Genomic DNA, 14,466 nt, shown 5'->3' with positions numbered 1-14,466 from the left:
TTAAAATCCTTATATCTTCATTTCAATCCACTGAGGAAATTACTAGGCACTTAAATTATTCCAGAAATATTTGCAGTGAAATAAAATCAAGTAGCTGCATAAAAAAGTGAATTCTAGATTTAATTTTAAGCATTTCTGAGAGATAATCTAAATCAGATGCTGGTAAAAAATACTTGTATTTAATAACGAATGCTGATCATTTAGAATGTCAGATATATTGTTTTAAGTTTTTTTTAAAAGTTTTTTACGATAACTACTTTTCAGCGTAATATCATCGCAATGTAATGTTATGTATCGAATTGTAAGTAAACCATATCTAATCTTACTTTTTAAAAATTGTCTTAAATCTGGTGATTACCTACGTATTAGTAAATTTTTCTGCAGAAAAATCATTTCTTGTTATAATTCAGGTATTTATTGTCTGCAAAATTGAGCATAGTTTTTAAAAATATTACACTGCAATGAGTAATTGAAATTCTCAGCAAAAGAAAAAAAAAAATCGCTATAAATTGTAAGAATCCACAATAGAATTGGAAAACGTTACTAGTAATTATATTAAAAACCGGTCGAACTATGTTAAGAATAAAAATTATATGTGATTTCTGTGAGCGCAATATGTTAATAATAAAACATTCGAAGATACTTTAATCTACAAAACAGCAGATAATTTTTATCTGTGTTATGCACAAAGAAATGGGAATATTTTTTAAATGGAAATATAAACAATTAAGATAAGTTGCATGATGTATAAATCGTCATATTTTATCAAAATTGATGAGTTAGAAAATAAAATACCATCAAAAACATAACTTGTAAAAAAAACCAAGTCTCGCAGCTCATTTCTTCTATCGTAAAAAGTTGTGAGATCCATGTAATACCAAGTCGGTCAATTTATTCAGTCCCTACTTAAGGGTCCTTCTGTCTTAAGTTATTACGTAATTAGCTAACTTAACAACATCGTATAGTAACCATATCAATATTAAAAATCTTTTATGGTTAAAATAAATAGATTAACTTGGCCATCGCATAGATTGACTTGGCTTCTCGGTGAACTTCGGGATGAGACCCCATCGCATGAAATCACAATGTATCTATACATTAAATTAGATTACATTAACATATTATATTAAATTAGATTGTTTGGTGCGATTGCCAAGTCAATCTATTTATTTTAACCATAAAAGATTTTTAATATTGATATGGTTACTATACGATGTTGTTAAGTTAGCTAATTACGTAATAACTTAAGACAGAAGGACCCTTAAGTAGGGACTGAATAAATTGACCGACTTGGTATTACATGGATCTCACAACTTTTTACGATAGAAGAAATGAGCTGCGAGACTTGGTTTTTTTTACAAGTTATGTTTTTGATGGTATCTCATTTCTTTTTGTATGTAGTCTTCCTCTTTTTCTTTTCCGGTACTACTTCTTGAGCTTCAGCTACATTTTTTCTTAAAGCCCACTCCCTGTCTCTATGGGTTTTTCTCGTAAGCTTTGATGTCACAATTTTTGACAAGTCTGGACGGTAAATGCTTCTTAGTCTGTTGTATTCACAAATTGAGGATTCCTGCGCTTTAATGCTTCCAAAGTCGACATTAATTAGATGTAAGCCATCCAAACTTGTAACTCTCGAAAGTGCCACATAAGCTTGACCGGATGTGAATACTGCAGAACCTATATCCATCAGTGCATTATTTAGACTTAGGCCTTGACTTTTGTGTATGGTTATAGCATAGGCTATACATATGGGAAACTGTTCGCGATGAACATAAGCTCTATTAATAATTTCAAATTTAGTTTTGACCGGACTAAGCTCGTAAACATGTTCTTTATTAAATGTGATGTATATTTTCTTAATTATTTTTGTATTTTCCGGATCAACCTTTACTCTTTGCACTATACCGATAGAACCATTAACTAAACCAAGACCAGGGGTGTTTGTGCTCCGGGGAAACCCCGGAATTCCGGGGATTTTGAACTTCGATACCCGGAAATTCCGGGGATCGTCGTTCAAAAGGAAGTAGGAATAATAATGAATTATTTATTTTGATCTGGGTAATTTTGTTTGCTTTGAAAGCAGAAAACGCAAGGTCAGTGTGTGTGGTGAAAACTTTTCCTTTCTTTCTCCAAAGGCAGTGATAATGCGTGAAAAGGGGGAAAAAACTTCTTTTTTGTTCTTTCCTTATTGCGAGTTATGACTCATTCCCCCGGTTCTCGGACATTCTCTTCTGGATTCTTTTCGGCAAGTAGGCGCGGCAGAAAAAAAAGGGAGAGACTTCGTTCGACCAGATGTGCGATCACGTGACCTGGGTTCAAAGGTCTTAATTTTGCAAAAAAAGTAATTCATTGAACTTTTATAATTAGGTCATTCAATACTTCATAATCGTAATTTTTCATTTCTCCCCCCCCCCCTTCTCGAAACTCCAAAATGTCGGTAGTAAGTCCGTAAAAGTTTCCGGGGATTTTTTGGGGTCCCACAAACACCCCTGCCAAGACTCACGTCAATATTTCGCCTTAACATGACTTTTGCTCCTATTTTTATAATTATGTTCTCTTCGAGGCCTGCAGTCATAGAAGCATCGTCTTCATATTTTTTTATGCATTCACGAGCTCTTTTTGTTAGGTATCTGGGGCAATCTATGCTATCTACAGCTGCAAGTTTTATTTCGGGATGTGGAAGAGATTTAAGCATTGCAGTATTTAATTGTTGACACATGTTTTTTGTAGGTAATAAGCAAACGGTATCATCAGGAAATTTCGAGAGGTGTTCAATTATTTCAATTAATCTGTTTTCATTTGAATTGGATTTGAGAGTTATTAATCTAGTCAAGAGCAAGTCGCGGTCTTTTTCTGTAGTTACACCTAATCTTATTCTATTTAGCATTTCAACAAAGTTAGAATCATTGAGCTGTCGCATGTTAATAGTAAGTTCATCGTATATGAACAGTTCAATCCACAGATTCGGTATAGTGAGGGAACCTAATAACTTGTTAGTTTCAGCAGTTGATAGTTTTTCAAAAGGTGACTTTTCTCTTACCGGCGGAAGCTGTAAGAGATCTCCGAAAACTACAAGATGTTTTTTTCCAAACCACCCATTCTGATCGTCGTTTGTGTCGAATATTTCAGATAAGCGTAAATGAATATATGTTAAAGTAACATTGGATATCATCGACACTTCGTCTATGATAAACAACACTACTTCTTTCAAATCTGATCTCAGAACTTGGAGCACTTCATCAGAAAGTGGCTTGTACTTCGGTGTTTGCTTGTGTTCTACAGGCAGCTGCAATAGTCTATGTATAGTCAATCCATTCACGTTGAATGCAGCTATTCCTGTTGGAGCACTAACTGCCACTTTTTTGTTTAAATAAGTCTTAACCCAAACTTTCAGAGTTTGTATTAAAAAGCTCTTTCCAGTGCCACCAGTTCCACTCACAAAACAGCGTAAAACGTCAGCGTTAGTATCAGGTGTGTCCATTTTATTTGTGATCATATCGAAGACTCTTTTTTGATCGCCATTAAGTTTTGCAATCATACTTTGAAGATCAGTTTGCTCTTCTTCTACCAGATTGATTCTCTGAAAGTCACTCATTGCGTTTGCAGCTTCCACAGCTTCAAAGTCTAAAGGATTTTCATAATCATCGTCATCATCAACAATTTCCCGTTCTTCGTTTATCTCAGCAACTTTAGATTCTATCATTTCAAATGCTTTTTGTATCTTGTATCTTGACTCTATCATTGAATTACCATAATTGACTCCTTCTTTTAAATCTTCTTTCTCCAAATTAAAGGCCCCCGTGTAAGTATCACACCCCATTTTGAGTTCATCTAAGGAACGCCATGGCTTGAATAAAAGAAGTAAAGAGAAGAAGTATTTCTCTGGTACTTGTTCGCCGTCGTAGAAATAGTGATTGATCAAATATGGGTTAGCTCTTCTTTTCAGAAACTTTTTACCGTTATTTATCTCGTAGCACTCGACTTTAGAGCAGACTGGGCGTGTTTTAACAATATCGTAATTTTGAGCGAAACTGTACAAGTTAGTAGTCTCCAACTCTTTAGGCCGTTTAGGATAGTGGTCATCAATCCAAGACTCGTAATAAATATCGGTGGACTCCGGTTCTAGCATCATCATATCAGATTTAGATTTAACGCGCCGGTTGCGAAAAATGTTGACGTCCAGCCATCGAATTGTTGTGGTAGGATCTGTACCGTACAAAGGAATACCAAGTAGAGTGTCACTGGCTTCCAAAGAGCCGCACTCTCTACTAGATAAAACTCTAAGGCCAATGTTAAACAGGCGGCTTCTTAAAGGTTTTGTAGAGTTTATGTCTTGAAACATATCAGCAACGTGAGTTTTCTCACTTTTGGTGGTATATTTAGTGACGTAATAATTTAAAATAGCTGTTTTTTCGCCTACATATTGAATGTCTGTGTTGCCATTCCATGCCAACAAAACCGCGGGATTATAATCATTAACCATAACCCATTCTTTTTTGCGTACAATATAGTAAAGTCTACTATTAGGCGACAATGTTTTTCTTGCAGCTATTGATTCTGTTATATCTCTAATAGTAAGTACTTCTGTGACCGGGCGGGGGAATCCGAAACGACAAACTTTTACGAAACCTCTTCTAGTTTTCTTTTGTCGCATGCAATATTTATTATGTTTATGAGTCTGATATGACATAACTCGTTGATAGAGTGTTGGTGAAATATTCTTGTAAGGTATAGCACAAGTTATGTATTTTGAAATGAATGATGCAACTTCATCAAGTGAGGACTCGCGAAGTATGGGGGCGTCTTTTACCCATAACATTAAATGAAAATGTTGCACGCCACGTGATTGATACTCTCGTCTCCAAAAGTAATGTATTACTTTTCCAAGTGGCTCATTGGATGACATAAGGAAGTCCAACATAGCTTTAAACTTGTTATCAATAAATCGAGAAGTGGAGACAGGATCTAGTGCAACTAATTCACTTATGCTCTTGTTCGCCATTTCGGGACTATTAACTTCCTTAAGGTACTCACCTAAATCATCCCACATCCATTCTGAAGGACTCATGGTGAGAAACCAGGTTGCTGGCCCGTAGTGTTGTGTCATACAGTTGACATCATTTCTCGGTTTTTTCCAAAACTGTTCCGTATTTCTTAACCTACCAAATATCGCTGTTAAGTCACCTTCTAACTCATCTTTATTAAGCATCTCAAAATACTGTTCAGCTGTAATTTTTTGTTTTTGATTTACGCAATTCATTTTATAAAATATGCCTGAATTTATTTGACGTATATTAACATCATTAAGTAGAAAAAATAAATATTGTTGATTTAGGCGGAATTGAGAGTGTTTTGACATTAGTCTTGCTTTAATATATTCACTAGATGTTAACTTTTGCTGCCGAGCATAAAACTGTCCATATTTACCTTCAACATAAAGATCAGGAAAGCACTTTACATCCAAATCTTTATCTCTAGAATCAATTGGAGCAGCGTTGACTTTGAGCATTTGGTAGAGTTCTGAAATAGGAGCGTTTCTCCTTCTTTCATGCAAGGGGTAAATAGTGTATTGTTCATAGTCAGCCATTTTTTCTGATGTAACTTGTGTTAGTAGCCCATCGTTTCCTTCTACAACGTTATCTACTTGAGATTCTAATTGGTCAACTATATGATGGATATTGTCCTCTTCGTTAATATAATCGATCAGTTGTTGAGGTGAGTATGGAAGTTGTATTTGAGAGTAAAGCGCATTTACACTTTTTAAATATTGTAAGGCTTTGTAAACCTTATTGACATCTACAATATTCTCCCACACTATTTTTGATTTTGTTGGCGTACCTCGTACCATAATATACATTTCAGGCTTAGTAATCGGGTGTTCTGGTCTAGGCAGCTTTTTCAAAGTTTCTTCAAGAGGCAAAGGAAGGTGGAAAGTTCTGCCTTTTACTTTTTTCACCATATGCCTATTAGGTAAATGTTTGTTTGCAACGGGATTCATTTGCATTACTACCTGAAATGCTTTGGCGCGTTGAATTAATATCTTTTCATAGTCATTTAACTCGGTTATCTGAGGTGGGACAGTACTAACGTGTAGATCATTTAGAAAACAGGCTGCTGGCAGTTGATTTGCTCTAATTTTTTGTAAACACAAGTGACAAATATATGGACTGTGATCTAGATTGTTCGTTTTATAATAATTGAGAAGATTTTTCCAAATACTGGTGTCTATAGCTTTTCTTAATCTGTTTAGGAATGAAATATCTCTTGAATAACAAAGTTTTATACAGGACATGCATTCAAGCTTTGGAGTATCAAGACACTTTAGTTTTAGAGATTTAAACGCAGCCTTATGCTTATCTATGACCTCATCCTCTATAATTTCATGTGACTCTTCACTTTCCACAACAATACTGCAAACTTTTTGTTGTTTTCCGTGTTCTTTAATTCTTTCTTCGTCAGATTTTTCTAATGATTCATCAATATCTTTTAAAATGTTAAAAATACTCTGCACTTGATATATTTCTCTTGAAATTGTCCTTGAAATGCGCTTTGTAAATGTTAATATAATTTAAATACTCTAATATTTTTTCTTTTTCAATTAATGTGTAGTACTGAGCTGCACTTTTGTTCACCAAGCTTTCGAAAATGTTTTTTAATTGTATGATTACATTCTCATCAAGTGCACACAGATCATTACAAGACCAAACTAAACTATGGCCATGTTTTTTTACATTCCCAAAGACCGCTTTTCCTGTATCGTCAATTTCGATGGCTTTGTTCTTGTTTTCACATAAATTGTAAGCTTCTTCTGCGTAATATGGCTCCTGGTTACTTCTATGCTCTGAGTTTCCAAGAAAACATTCTAACTTGTCATTTAAAGAACTATCTGGAGGGCACGAACTTAATTTTTCTAACGATACTTTAAATTTATCTTTCAATTTATCAATAGTTTTATTAAAGTTTCCTAATGTTTGCTGCCTGTTATGAACTGTCCATTTAATTAGTTTCTCCGCTTCTAATCTGTTTTTAATTTTATTTGTTAGCGCTTGAGTAATTTTTTCTAAATTGTTTAGTTGAAATTGTAATTTTTTGTTTGATCTTTTCCTTTGGACAGATTTAAGATTTAGCTCAGGGTGTAAATCCTTATAACGTGCCACAGCTTCTCGGTGAACTTCGGGATGAGAAGCAGTATAACGTGACACTGCTTCTCGGTGAGTTTCGGGATGAGACACAGTATAACGTGACACTGCTTCTCGGTGAACTTCGGGATGAGATGCAGTGTAACGAGCTACAGCTTCTCGGTGAACTTTGGGATGAGATGCAGTGTAACGAGCTACAGCTTCTCGGTGAACTTTGGGATGAGAAGCAGTATAACGTGACACTGCTTCTCGGTGAACTTCGGGATGACACGCAGTGTAACAAGCTACAGCTGCTCTGTGAGCTTCCGGACATGAAGAACTGTAACGATTTAATGTCTTCTTACGTTTTTCGGGGTTGTTCTTGCGATAACGAGCCGCTGCTTCTTTGATTTGTTGAGAACGGGATAGCACAGAAGTTTTAGGTCTTCCTTTATTAATCTTTTTAGGTCTTCCGCCCTTTTTAGGTAGGTTTATATTATTTTTATTCGAATTTTCATCATTTGGAGGCATTTCTTGAAGGAGTACTTCATAATGACCGCCTAAGAAACTTCCAGAAAATCGTAAACGTTTCACCGGATTACCAGAATCACCACCGAATGATCCTCTCAAAATGCCGTTTTCGTAAACCTCGAAAGCATACGGATACAAAGCGGCGGCCGCCATAAGTTCAGACACGGAACCATAGGTAGTAGTTTTTACCATTGCCGTCCTGTACAAATCAGCGTTAATGTAAGGGTTTCCGCGCTCGTCACAAGTATACAGTTGTAACTCATCCCAATGCGCTTCCACATACTCGGCTATAGCAAGTCTAATCTCATACGACGACTCAATATTCTTATACATAGAGAATGACAAAGAATGAAATAAACACGAACCATCGCCAGGTATAGGGACAATCCAGTGTGGGCAAGGATGGTCATTCACATACAGTATTTCCGAATCCATTGCGACTTCTAGTACTGGGACGCAAGAGTTTTTTTGTGTAAGAATACGGTTAATAGATAAACGTGACTTTAAGTACTTAAAACGTATTAATATATTTTAAAATCATCCAAACAACGTCCAAATCGTAAGCAAATAATATCAGTAAACTAATGAGTAAGCCTTTCAGTCGTCAAACAAATATAGCAATTGAAATTATGAACGAAAATCGCAAATTTATAAGTAAGATTTCTAGGCAAATTCAAAAGCAAGAGGTCGCTCGCGCGTATGAGCGTGGTTGCTCGGGCGCATTCACTTCTACGCGCCCCGCGCTCGCATTCACGTTTGCGCGAGCGCGGCTATTTACAACCTTACTTAAGCACATATGAATACGCACGTACGTAACTGGCATGGCAACACTCATTAAACATTCATATAAGTATGCATTATATATATGCATGTATTCATAATAATAAGCGCATATATATATATATATATATATATATATATATATATATATATATATACTTATTATTTCATTATTATTATTTATACATATACTGGTACACTGAGTCATTCACTGCAAATGTAACTTTGTAATCTGGGGGCATGGCATCCTATATATTATATATATTTATATGGGATTGCAAAGTTATTTATGCAGTTGGTGTATCTAGAAAACTAGACGAAATTGCTAAATATTTTAGTTTTTCCTTGATTTATACACTAAACACTAATTGTATTCTAAATTTGAAGCTTCTATACGTCTTAACCCAAACTTTCAGAGATTTTGTTAAAAAGCTCTTTCCAGTGCCACCAGTTCCACTCACAAAACAGCGTAAAACGTCAGCGTTATTATCAGTTGTGTCCATTTTATTTGTGATCATATCGACTTTTTTTTTAATCGGCATTAAGTTTTGCGATCATACTTTGAAGATCAGTTTGCTCTTCTTCTACCAGATTGATTCTCTGAAAGTCACCAGTTGCGTTTGCAGTTTCTACAGCTTCAAATTGAATTATTTCAAATTTGATATTGTTACAAACCTGTAATTTTCCTTCCCAGCACAAATAGTGTCATCATAAGAAAGACCGTTTTACAGTAATCTGAATTGGATGCTGTCGGATGCCGAGCCAGTGATACGAGAGCTTGGTGACAAACTTGGCGACCATTTGGCGACTTGGCGACGAATTTGCCGACAAAATGGATAATGCTCGAAACTTCGAAAAATTTATCGATCCGTCCATTATTACATTGATATTTTAGTTTTTCCTTGATTTATACACTAAACACTAATTGTATTCTAAATTTGAAGCTTCTATGTCTGCTAGAAGTGCCTTAGAGTTTTGATGATCTGTCAGTCAGTCAGTGACAAAATTCACAAACTTTGACTAGTTATAATTCTTAAACTACTGGTTCAAATTTAATGAAATTTGAAATATACCGTGTTTATATAATGCCTGCTTGGTTACTGAAAATTCAGGCTTCTAGTGTTATTCACAACGAAGTTATAGAGGGTTGAAAATGGCCTGAACTGCTTCCAGAAAAGGATAGTACGGCCGTGCCGCTTGTTTTTTTTTTTTTTGCTCGACTTGGTGGGGGCACTGCCGTGCCCCCAGATAAAATTCACAACGTATTCAAGCTTTATAAGAATTAAATTTACAGCTTCAGTAATGCTTGAGAAATATATTTAATTACAAATGATTGAAAAATTGACAATATTTTGTTTAATGTGCCAAATAACAATACAGCAGTTATCCTATTTGCAATTTATTTAATGTCATATTATTTAATTCAGTAGTTTCTCCTACAGAATTAGTAAACTAATGTTTCTGAAATAAATAAATAAAACTGCGATAAAAAGCTTTTTCTAGGGTTCAGACGTGGTAAAACCGCAAAAAAGCAACCTGGTTACGACGGAAAGGACAGATGACCAATTACCACTACGGGTGGTCGAAATCGGAAAGGTTTATTTTCAACAGTCGCCTTTAAAAGAAGGGGAAAACATCTAGCTTTTTCACTGAATGCCCGTATTCAAAGTAACTTTTCTGAGTTTGGGTTCCCGAAGCTTAAAGGTTAAAGTCTGGGTTATGAAATCGGAACACCCTACATGAAGGTAATTTTATTGTTTTAAGTAATAGAATTGGTAATCTATTCTAAAATTATAATAAAGCACAGTGTGTGTGTATTGGCACTCTACGGGCCAGACTGTTTGCCCTACAGCTACCAAATTTGGCATATGTGTACCTTGGAAGTTGCACCTCGGAGCGATTTTTTAATTAGAATTTTAATTAAAAATGAAGCGAAATTTCGGCGTTATTTCAAGATAGCGAATATTATCGCACAAAAGCGATTTTTTCATCAAGTTAAATTTCAAAAAATCATCTCTTTAATAATGCCAGTGTTTTAATCTATAAATTAAATTCCTTTTTTAAATGAATTAAAAAAAATAGTTAAAATATCTTTTTCAACAATTTATTTCGCATAAAATGAAAATAAAATTTAACTTGCACATTACGCGTGCAAGGGGGGGGGGATCAGCTTTTAACTTTTATCAACGAGTTGACATAACAATGACAAAAGTTTAAATGAAAAAAGTTAACTATCACTGCAAACCTAGAAAAGTGTAATTTTCAGCACATGTCTGAATAAAATGAAATCTATTTTCTAAAAATAGATGCAAGATAAATCTATCTATGATTTTTTGCAGTACCTACATTATTAATTCGATTAATCAATTTTATTTAAGGCAAGAATGGTTCAATATATATCCTTTCAATTCAGGAGCTAATGGCTAATTTATAAACCTTTTAATAATAGAAATACATGTATTAAAATGGACTGAATGAAGTAAAGAATTGTACTTGAAGTAACGCGAGTTCGCAAATTGTACAGACAGTCTATGGCAAAGGATACCGACGTGCTCTGATTGGTTTAAGCCTTGTCATCTTCTTGGTAATGTTTTGCCAAAAAGATGCCATACCGAAATATATTTTTATAAAAATAAATAAAATTTGTTAATTTATTCCCCCCCCCCTATTTTTTACGGTTTACATGTAATATTAATCTGGAACACATATACAGCAGAAAAGATCAAATCCTGAAATCTGAATTCAGGAAATATAAAAATTACAATATATTAAAAATATTTTTTGTATGTGTTTCTTCTTGATATTATTTTGATATAACTAAAAAAAATAGTTATGAAATCACATATTCCGTTAAAGCTTACATATTTATACGTTTTGAGCATTAAGTAATCATCTCCCCATATGTAGTTCATGGGCAAGTAACAAAGGTTCAGCACCAAGTTTCAATGACTGCATAAATTATCTAAGAAAGACACGAAAATCATAGAGAAATAAGAAATTTTAATTGCTGCAGCATATGTTTAGTAATTACTTTCATATAGTTTTTATACTTCTGTGCATAAACAACTTTAGTTACTTGTATTACTAGTATTATTAGTCATATTTATTATTATTATTAATAATTAGTATTAGTAGTATAAGAAAATAATATTTAGAGAAAACAATTATATTAATAAAAATTAGATCGTGTTGATATTCACTCGTATCTTCCATAAAACTAATGAAAGGTACAAGGTTTGAGCCAAATAAGCGAAAACTAGACTATTATGAGTGCAAAACATTGCCAAGATGCCAAGGCTGAAACCAATCAGAGGACGTCGGTATCCTTTGCCATAGACTTAGTCTGTACAATTTGCGAACTCGCTGAAGTAACTTGAGTCAATAAATGCTCCGATAAATTACGAATGTTTAGCTTTTATCTAGATCCTTTTGCTCTGTGAACAAAATATTCTTGAGACACTAATATTTTAAATCAAGAGTTGCACTCGAATCAACTAAAACTGAATGATTTTTAAAAATTTGAATATCACTCATGTTTAGTGATATTATCACTATTCACACCCTGGGCGATTTCAGATCACTTCTTCGACCTTCTCAAAGATCCCTCATCGGCGCCCAGGGGTTCTCAAGACTGGTCTGATTATGAAAATGTTGATTGTTTTAAACTATTTAGAAGGTAGAAATTTTCATTTATTTATTTAAAAGTTGAAGTGTCAAGAATATTTCGCAGAATATTATTCGTTGAGACCAAAGGACTATAAAATTTAGATTTCATAATTTTTTAAACGCATATATAGACCAAAACAAAATAAAATGTTATCCACGTCATTTAAATCCTTTAGAAGGTGAAACTATTAACTGAATTGTATGATGAATATGCGAAAATTTTGTTGAATAATTCTTGAGAAATTACATAAATTATGAAATTATTCTGTAGTGCACATAAGACTTAAATGCTGAACGATTCTGTTTTCAATACTCATAATGAAAAAAAAAAAAAAAAAAAAAAAATGTTTTGTTTCAGTAAAAAAAAAAATATCAGTTTTATCATTTTCACCTTAATTTAAAGGTGAAATTTTATGTGAGCTGACAGAAGATTAGAGATACGTTGTACATTATGGCTTAAGGCCTTTATTAATAGTATGAATGAATTATATGACTATCAAAATTTGAAGTTTAAAAATATTTTGATGAAGGACAGGAGTAAATTTTCTTTAAAAAAAATTTAAATATAGAAAATATTTTAATGTGAGAAATTTTTATAGTTCCCCTTGAGTATGTATTATACAAATGAAAATACCTTGTAAAAATTTTGTATCAGTATCTCATTTTCTGAAAATCTGAGCTTCTCTACTTTCCAATCTAGCCAAATTCGTGGAGGGAGGGCGGATCCTATTCTAAAAATGTTATCCTACGATTTCAGATAGCATGATAAAGGACGGTTTAAAAAATAGTTGAGATTCATTCCTAAAAACTTTTAATTCTTTCCACTCAAAAAAAAAAAAAAAAAAAAAAATGCGATGCGTAATTTGCTAGAAATATATGTTGATGTATCCAAATGTTGTTATATATTTAGATAGAAGAAATGCAACATGATTTTTGTTTTATATTTTTCCTATTTTCTGTTAGTGTGTGTCAATATATTCTTACAAACAATACGTTGTTTTCAAGCGAATTCATTCAGATGCATTTATCTGAATGAATTTTAATAATCAAATAATGATTTTATGATGAATGATGATGAATTTTAATAATCAATGAATGATTTTAATAATCAAATCTAACATAATTATACGTATGAGTGTAAAGATTCCTTTTAGTTCTTAAGCTCAATCATAGTTGTTATAATTCCTAAAAAATTCTTTTCTACTGATAATTATCTTACAAGACTTTGTTTATCCTACTTTTATAAAATTAAAAGTGTCGAATACCATACACTGTGCAACAGGGTTCTCAATCCTATATACGGATCGTTATTCTCTAGGAGATTGTCTTTTACGCCAACTTTTGGATTCCGTATAGGAGAGATTTTACGAACATTCAAAACTGAAGACTTCCCGATTGTTGTAAATATTAGTGGTCCACCTCCATGGCAGGAGTCGTCTTTCAGTTTTGTAGATGATTTTATGCACTTCCTGAAACCACCAACATCAGACGTGAGTTTCAGAAATTTTTTTATGAACACAGACAACAGTATCATTCTTTTCAACCTGTTTATACAGATGGTTCGAAATGTGGTAATAAGGTTGGCTCAGCAGCAGTTTTTCGTAATGTAGTAATATCCGAAAGACTTCACCCTTTCTGTTCTGTTTTTACATCCGAACTTTATGCAATATATCTAAGCCTTCAAAAAATTGCAACTTCACCCCCCTCTAAATTTATTATATATACTGATTCTAAAAGTAGTATTGCAGCTTTTAAGAATGTGTCATCGGAAAGTCATCCCTTAGTTCTAAATAGTTTGCACATATATAATTCGCTAAAAAAATAATTTCACAATTAAATTCTGTTGGATTCCTGCGCATGTTGGAATTAGGGGAAATGAAAAAGCTGACAAGGCAGCAAAAAGCTCAACCCTGCTGAAGGAAAATTTTGTTCCATTATCCGATGCATTACAAGCAATAAAAATAATTCAAAGTAAATTCTGGCAAGCTACGTGGGAAAAGCTATCTGCAAACAAACTTTTTCAAATACAGCCATCTGTCAAGGGTTTCAAAAGTAAAATTCTATCTAGAAAGAAAGATATCATTAGCACGAGACTTCGAATAGGCCACACCTATTTGACCCAAAAACATCTTTTGCATCACTTTGTGATAAATGCAATTGTGTTTTAACGGTTAAGCATATTCTGTGTGAGTGCCAAGTTTTTAGTACACAACGACAAGTCCATTTTGGAGCAACTGTTTTCAACTTAAATGACATTTTAGGAGATAACCCTCATCCAAATATTTTTACTTTTTAAAAAGATATTCAAATTTTACATCAGATTTAATTGTATCTTTTTCTTAAAATGCTTTAATTTTTAACTCGAAAGGCA

The sequence above is a fragment of the Argiope bruennichi genome, chromosome 10 (assembly GCF_947563725.1).
Source record: "Argiope bruennichi chromosome 10, qqArgBrue1.1, whole genome shotgun sequence".
Taxonomy (NCBI): domain Eukaryota; kingdom Metazoa; phylum Arthropoda; class Arachnida; order Araneae; family Araneidae; genus Argiope; species Argiope bruennichi.
Note: the sequence above shows the minus strand (reverse complement) of the source record.